The sequence below is a fragment of the Pocillopora damicornis genome, chromosome 1, assembly GCF_964200805.1.
Source record: "Pocillopora damicornis chromosome 1, jaPocDami1.2, whole genome shotgun sequence".
NCBI lineage: Eukaryota > Metazoa > Cnidaria > Anthozoa > Scleractinia > Pocilloporidae > Pocillopora > Pocillopora damicornis.
The window spans coordinates 15,264,104-15,272,867 of NC_142670.1; the positions used below are offsets into that span (position 1 = coordinate 15,264,104).

Genomic DNA, 8,764 nt, shown 5'->3' on the forward strand with positions numbered 1-8,764 from the left:
TGTTGCTCTGTAAAAGGGGCCTCGCTGTATATCAGTTCATTGATACTGATCGATCTAACATCCATCTTGTGTTTTTCAGTCACTCCTAGAATTGGTGACAGGTTCTACTGTAACCACTGCAAGAAAACAGTGAGAAAAAGTACCTTCTACGAGCGTCAGATACTATATGGTGATAATGCATGTGGATTCTCTTGTCAAAATGTGGAGCTTAAGTTAGACATGAACTCTGATTAAAAAAATTAAGGTGCTCTTCCTTGTGGGGATGATGAAGATAGGCAGTTCTTTTCAGAAGGAGATTCTAGTGGTGATAACAATGATGTAGATGATGAAATGTTACCAGAGGAGTCCTCAGTGGAAATACAGGAAAGCTCCATGCAACCAGAACAACAACTCTTGGTTAGTTTATAGAATATAACTGGTTCATACGGCAAACTGATACAAATAGAGCAGATCATAACATTGCCATCTCTCTTAATAACCCTCATAAAATGGCTTTTGCCCTTAAATCACTCTTCTTAGGTAGCTTAATCTCTCATAAACCAATAGAAAAATGTTTTCTGGGTATTACTTTTCTAGCTTAAACTGGGTTTTACTGTTTTATCTTGGGTAAAAATTTAGATAAGGCAAGTGCCTTGTCTTGGCCTGCATCAGGCTACAGTGTGGCTATGGCCCTGCGTTTAAGTGTAAAATTTCTTTAAGTGAAATATTTTGTTATTCATTTTATTCACAAGTGATGTAAATATGTGCAGATGTACATGTATACTGAACCTTTAGTACTATTTATTGCCATTGTTTCTGATGCACTGTTATTTCATTTCAGGAGGATGATGTAGAGAACAATACGCAGAGCTTTGAGTATTCTGATGAAATGGAAAACAGTGCAACCATGTGCGGTAAACAGAAGGAACCAGAAAGTGATTGCACAGAACTGAGGGCTTTGCTCTTATTCTTACTTCTGTGGCAGGCAATGTTCAAAGTTGCAGACAGGGCCATTGTTCTTAAAGTTTTTCAAGCTGTTCTTATCTGGCACTGCTAAGATGATGCAAGTAGAAGTTCTTATTAACTTTGCCAAGATCATCCCAGAAACATTGTACGGGATTCCAAAATATCTTGGCCTTCAGAAGGACAGTTTTATTCAATATGCAGTTTGCCTTAGGTGTAAAACTCTCTATAATTTTGATGAATGTGTTCGTCAAAGGCCAAATGGTGAGGTTGTATCAGCAAAATGCAGTCATGTGAGTTATCCACGCCACCCACACCAAGCCCGAAAGGAGGCCATGTGGTTCCGTTCTAATGAAAACTATGAGGTCAAGAGCAGGAAAGACATCGTTGTATCCTAAGCAGGTTTACTGCTTTAAAAAGGTTACTGATTCATTAAAAGACCTTATTAACAAGACAAACTTCATGGAAAACTGTGAAAAGTGGAGGAATAGTTTCACTCAGCTGCCAGACAATGTTCTTGGAGACTGTTTTGAAGGAAGAGTTTGGAAAGAGCTTCAGTATGTGGACGGAGCCCTTTCTTGCTATATAAAATAATTTTGGGCTTATGTTGAACGTTGATTAGTTTCAACCCACTCTTTATGGTTCAGAATCTATTGGTGTCATCTACATGGTTGTAATGAACTTCCAAGAGAGGAATGCTTCAAATCTGAAAATCTTATTGTTGTTGGAATAATTCCAGGCCAAAGGAGCCTAAGCATCATATCAACTCCTTACAGCAGCCATTAGTAGATGACCTTATTGACTTATGGGATGGAGTTATCGTAGACACAAACGTCTCTGGAACTGGGGAGATGTTCTAAGCTGCTATCTTAGCTTTGTCAAGCAATATACCAGCAACTCGGAAATGTGGAGGTTTTATTGACCATACTGCAAAGAAAGGTGAGTGCACAAAGATGCACTATAACTAGAGTGTTTTATACAATTTTACTAATAACTCCTTAGCTATTTTTTTTTTTGTATTTGTGTATGTATACCTACCAACTCACATGTTTTGGGAATCAAAAACTTCGATCTCAAGCCAGCCCTCACCAGCTGACCAATTCCTCACACCTAGCAGAAAAATCTGAGCTAATACAGCCTCTGATTTTTAGAAGGGAAAGTGCTGGAGACAAGGTTGTGTTTTCATATGTTAGGAAGTTTGGAATGGTTTGGGATTGTGTCAGAAGTCTTTGGATTATCTCCAGATATGATCAGGTTCTCTATCAAAAATCCTGGCACTTGTAGGATAAAAATCTCACACCCTTGGCTCAAAAAAAGGTTGGCAGGTATATATTTGTTGAGTGTGTAAATACATGCTTGTTGCACTGGCATCATTGTTTATATGGTGTTTTACTATATTTTCAGGATGCAGCAAATGCTTTAAAGAATTTCCAAGAGCATTATTTGGTGATAAACCTGATTTCTCAGGATTTGATAGAGAAAGCTGGGAATGGCAATCTAATGAAGACCATCAAGCAGCTGCATAGAAAGTACACCAAGCTAAAACACCAAGTGATGCTCAGAAATTTGCCTCTTCAAGTGGAGCACATTACTCTGTCCTGTTCCAGCTTCTTTACTATGATGCTATAAGATTGATCCCATGCATAACTTGCTTCTTGGGAGTGCCAAAACTGTTCTGAAGACTTGGATTGAAATGGGAATTTTGAGTGAATCTGACTTGGAGTACAGAAAGTACAGAGAGTACAGAAATGTGTCAATCTTGTTAAGCCACCATCTGAAATTGGGCGCATCCCAAGCAAAATTTCTCAGGGATTAAAGGATTCACTGCTGACCAGTGGAAAAACAGGGTATGTATTTACTCCTTTTTTGCTTTAAAGGGAGTAATACCCAATGGACATTATGGAATGTGGACAGAATTTGTACATGCCTGTCAACTGCTTTGCAAAAAAGTTATCACCAAGGAGGAGTGTTTGGAAGCTGACCAAAAGCTGATGTGATTTTTTGTAATGTTTGAAGCCCTCTGCGGGAAGGAGAAGTGTACACCAAACATGCATCTTCATGGCCATTTTAGAGATTGCATACTTGATTATGGACCTGTTTTCTATTTTTGGTGCTTCTCATTTGAGAGGTACAAGGGAATTATAGGAGATTACCATAAAAACAATGTTAATATTTGTAGGTGTTAAACTCTTCTCTAATAAATTTAAAAAAAGGAAAATTAATTCTTTCAAACTGGTCTTCACTTTCTTGACATTTTGATAAAAGTAGAAAGTCATGCCATATTCTTTGAAATGAAAAAAAATTATGTGAACACTCAAACCTCCATATTCAAACATACATACATCCAATTATTTTTAGGACCACTGTCATTTAGAGTATTTTGTATCCATTTTTAGTCTAATTCAGAAATTAAGAAATTAAGCCAGGTCACTCTGCAGGTTTAAGGAGTGCCCGTTTCGTTCCACTGTCGACCTTAGCTTTTGAAAAAACTAAATTCAGAAATTTTTTTAGAATTTGTGAAAGTTATTTACTGACACAGTGAAAAACGCTGAAGGGGCGCTGTAAAAAGCTACTCAAACTCCGAATATCCTCAGCTTCTTACCGCCGAGACATTTGCGTGGGATATGCACTAGAATGGTATATCATCGATCTAGGAATAAATGAGTTTCAACAATATTTTAATGCTATATTATCTCACTGTTTTAGTATTCACCAAAACAATTACTCTCATCAGCATTGATGGTGGATACTTAAAGCGCCATTTTGCGGCTTGGTAAATATCTACCACTAGTTACTTCCACTTCGCTGAGTAGTTGTTAGCTATCAACATTTCTTAAAGAGGAAAGACTTAAACTCAAACTAGTAGTACCCCTGCCAGTCTGTTACGATATAATTCTTATTTCTTTTCGTTTCTCTTTTCTTTCTTGCAATTAAAGCGCATTCAATACATCCCGTGTGATATCACAGACTTTCTAAATTCATGTATTGTGAGTCAGCGTCAACCTAACGCTGGATTTGATATTTGTGGATTTCTTGAAGATCGCTATTGGAAGTTTCCTCATCAACATATAATGACCAGGAATGTATGGGCAATCACGATTTCCAAAATTTTCAGCAAATTTCCAACTGCAGGTCCTTTAGTTATTTGAGAGCCGTGACCGGCAGTCGACCTCTTGCAATCTGTAATTAAGTGTCAACATCCATGGCTCCGAACTCTGAGACTGACTTGAATCGTCGCCGATTCGTATATTAGTGCAATCACTTGGAGTCCTGATTTATCAGTGAATATGAAATTTTCGGCAAAGCAGAAGGAGTTTCGTCCATAAAATGTTGTCTGCGACACATACTTGAGCAGCCATTTCGAATTCTTGTTTACCCATTTCAAACTACGTGACCACACAGCTTAAAAGGTTTATTGCTAGGACTGCTCATTTTCCTGTGTTACGACTTGTTGACTCGCGGGTTTGAGTCTTTTTTTCCAGACGAGGAATTTCAGGTTTTTAACTTGTGCATAACTGGGCTTTCATGATTTTTTTTCTCCCTCCAAATTATAGCATTCTTTAGAAACAAGTCATTGTTTAGAAACTTTTTTTTCGGGTCCTCTCAACATTCAAAGTGGTTTATATACGACGTTAAACCGATGAAAAAAACTGTGGTTTATTGCTTGGCTTTTCACCTCCTGGAGCAACAAGAGACACGAAATCTGAGTTTGTAATCGTTGCAGGTTAATTTTTTTTGTATACTACGAGTACGTCTTTGTAGTCGGGTAGAGCTAAAAACCAATGGAAAAACATCTTACAGCTTCGCAAATTATGGAAGGTTGGGCAAACTACAACTCTATATCACGCTTAAGACTATGTAGTCCTTATATAGTCCGAAAATAGTGTTCCGCGGGTAAACAAAATGGCTGAACGACGTCTGAATCAGTACACACGACACACGGCTCGATGTTGTTGTCTTTCGAGTTCTCCGCCTTCAGTTGAGGTGCCGTCTCGAAAAGCATACTACATCAGTTGAATTTCTTCAATTGACTTTATTTTTCATGCTAAAGAAGTTCCGGAATATATTAAAACTGCTGCCTAGGCCTGCAAACTTTAATAGCTTTCCGTACAGACTATCATGAAGTATGTCTCAGTAGCACGTCATTATTTACAACCTTTTTCCGCGTTCTCTCAACGTCCCAAAGTGGTTTACAGACGACGGTAAATCGATAAAAAGAGTCTGGTTTATTGCTCAGTTAGGGTAATAGGAGTTAAAATCATATCTTTGAGCTATATTATCTCACTGTTTTTGTATATACTACAAGCACGTTTCGGCAGTAGGGTAAGGCAGGAGGGAAAAAAATTTTCCAGCTTCGCAAATCTTGACTCCTTGGTTTGACCTTGACTCTTAGTCACGGTCAAGACTATATATTATTTATTCCAGGTTTCTCGATGAAGAAATGACAAGATCTTATGTTCAGAGAAAAAAAAAGACTCAAACACAAATGTAGACAAAGTTGAGTTGAAGTATTCTAAAAACTCTTTGACGCGAAAATGTCGCAAAGGAGTCCACGTTTAGCGAAAAACATGACGCCTTGATGGTTAAAAAATTTTTTTTAAAGGAAAAGAATTTTTGTCCGTAAAAACTCCAGTGCATTTTACATTTACTCTTACCATTTTCTTTTTCCTTCTCTTTAAGGCTTTTTTAAGTAATAAACTTTAATACATCGAAAAAACATCGCCAATGCAAAGTCTTTCACACCAGGATTCAGAGAAGGTTTTTGGTGAAAAGTTTTCGTTTGAGGCTACTTTCATATTCTATTTTACATTATTTCCTACAATTTTTCATGCATAAAACTTTCTTCATCAAATCTCTTTAAAAAAAAAAAGTTTCTCTACTTCCATGTTGTACACACCTCTCTTCCACTAAATATTCCTGCCTCCTCTCACAAATTTAAAAAAGAACAAATTTTTCCTCCAAATGGCTTGGAAAAAGGAAATAATGGAAACAACCCTAATTTAAGCGCTCGAAAATAATGCATATCAGCAGAGAAAGGCCTTTTCCCATTACCTGATTTTGTTTCCTATCACAAATTGTTATCAGGATTTTTATTTCATGATCGCTGACAAATTTCTGGGTGCCATTGGTTTAGTTCAAATGCACCTTATCGAGCACGACAGCAATTTAGTACGTTTTGTGATCTGTCTTAAATACATTCCAGCGTGGAATATCACTTTTCAAGAAATAAGGTTTTTTCACAAGTTTTATGTTGCCCGTATCACGCCCACATCTACTTTATTAGAAATATAACCAGCAGCGGTTAAAGTGAATAACGGTTATAGGGACCCAGATATCTGTACAAAAATTTTAGAAATCCACAGGAGTTCGTCATATGTCGAGGTGTTTACCAGTAGTATTTTGTAAGTCCACTGAGCTCGAGGTTAGATGACTCGGAGACGCTTGAAAGTTGGCTCTCGAATTAGGAAGGGCTGGTTAATGGTATTGCTACCCCCTTCTGGCCTATCAATCATTTTCTTCAGATTAGCAAAGTTTGTAAATTTAAGGCATACCGTAATATTGTTTCATAGATGCTTGAAGAGAAATTAAGGGTGCAGGACACATTTTTTTAATTGTTATTCTTAGTTGTTGCACTTCGAGTGTTTTGACTGGCTCATTCAAACTGGTTTCGGTTAAATTGAACAAGGGTACAGTTGTTTCTAGGCTGACTGTTTTTAATTTTTTTTTTGTCATCTCCTTGTGCAAATGAGAATAATCAGAAGAGAACTGAAACACAGGCCTGAACTTTGAACCGCATAGAATATTCTTTACTTGATATCTTGAGTAGTTAAGAAAGAGGGAAGGGTCTAAGGGGGAAATTTCATCCTCGAATGATTCCTTTAACAAATTTGTTTACAATTCTTTTTTCTTTGTGTATAATCTATCACCGAACGAATTTTCCGAAACCAATGCATGTCTCCAAGGACAATTCTAAGCCTAAGTGTTAATGATGCTTTATTAGGATATAACCCATAAGATGCGATAGCACCCCCGCATTAAAATGCCTACTTTCAAGGTTGGATTCTGTGCGTTCCCTTACACCAATATTAAGAAAGACTTCAAACTTACAGCCCTTCCAGCTTGGTATTGTTACTGAAAATGCCAGATGGTAAATTCCTTAGCTGGTTGTTGTTCAACTGCCTATCAAAAATAAGTTAATATATATTTCAATTGCATGGTTTACGACAACAAAGTTCAGAGAAAAAGAGGCTCGAAAAAGTTTGTTACTTCTTTTCTCCTGCTCTGATATAAGGGCCTAAAATATACAGTTGATTAATATTACATTATTTTCCGGACATGGATTTGTCATAACGGAATAAAGAAAAAGTTTGTGTTAAATGATGCTTCTTTTACGTTCATTGTATGTTATTTTTTACACGATTTGATTCAAACAACTTTTTTGTATATATTTAGATCTAAGTTTATGTAACATTTGCGCCCGGAAGCATTATAATAGTCGCGGGACTAATTATCCCATTGTTTTATTATACATGGAAACAACTACTCACATCAGTATCGGTGGCTAGTGGTGGATATTTAAATCGCCGTTTTGCAGCCTGGTAAATATCAACCACCGGCTACTTCCACTTAGCTGAATAGTTGTTAGCTATGAAGAATTTCTAAAGAGGAAGGACTTAAACTCGAACAATTGGTACCCCTACCAATCTGTTTCGATGTAATTTTCATTCCTTATCTTTTCTTAGACTGAATGAGCACAATTATTATGAATTGGGAACACGTTATTACGCACCAGTCTTTGTTGGTGACTGTATTTTTGCTTAGCTTGGTTTTTGCGTAGATTTGGGTTTAAGGCCCCTTTAGCATAAATATTGAAGCAGAGCCTTAAGAAAGTTGCATTAACATCTGGACTAGAAAAAGTTATTTGAAACGTTTTTTCGCATATTGAATATGCGATATCACCCACGCACTCAAATGTCTACTTTGGATTCCATGCGTTCCTCTTACACCAATATTGAAAAAGACTCCAAACTTACAGCCACTTCAGCTGGGTATTGTTGCTGAAAATGCCTGATGGTAAATTCCTCAGCTGGTTGTTGTTCAACTGCCTATCAAAATAAGTTAATGTATTTTCAATTGCATGGTACACGACAACAAAGTTCAGAGAATAAGAGGTTAGAAAAAAACTTGTTAGTTCTTTTAGCATGCTCTGATATAAGGGCCTAAAATATACACGTGATTTGTCACAGCGAAATAAAGAGAATGTGTGTGCTAAATGATGCTTCTTTTACGTTCATCGTATGCTATTTTTTATTACGCGGTTTGATTCAAACAACTTTGTTTATATCTACATCTATGGTTATGTAACCTTTGCGCCCGAAAGCATTACAATAGTTGGTGGAATAAATAAATTAAAATAATATTTTTGAGCTATATTATCTCACTGTAGTATACACGAAAACAACTACTCACATCAGCATCGGTGGCCAGAGGTAAATATTTAAGAGCGAATTTTTTTATCACCGCGTGGGAGATGGCACATGATCGGAAAAATCACTATCTTCATATTTCGCTCAGAGATACCTTGGGGTAAGTCTATAAACGTGGTATAATTTTTTTGTTCAGAGCTGTTTTTATTTTCTAGAAAATCACCAAACACTGTATCGAGCCCCAACCGCCATAAAATGGCCGAAATGAAGTCGACGTGTAGGGCAACAAAACCTTTATTCCTCAAAAGCGCAAAAGAAAGCAAGTCTTTCTGAATTTTACCTATTTATATACGAGGTATTAAAAAATGATTTGAATCTAATAACGGGCTTGTTGA

The 8,764-nt window shown here is 36.9% G+C and overlaps 1 pseudogene; it reads left to right on the plus strand.

Annotated features, from left to right (window-relative positions):
• Positions 1-1,293: 1,293 nt before the first annotated feature.
• On the plus strand, positions 1,294-3,128 carry LOC149052261 (uncharacterized; annotated as a pseudogene).
• Positions 3,129-8,764: the final 5,636 nt, after the last annotated feature.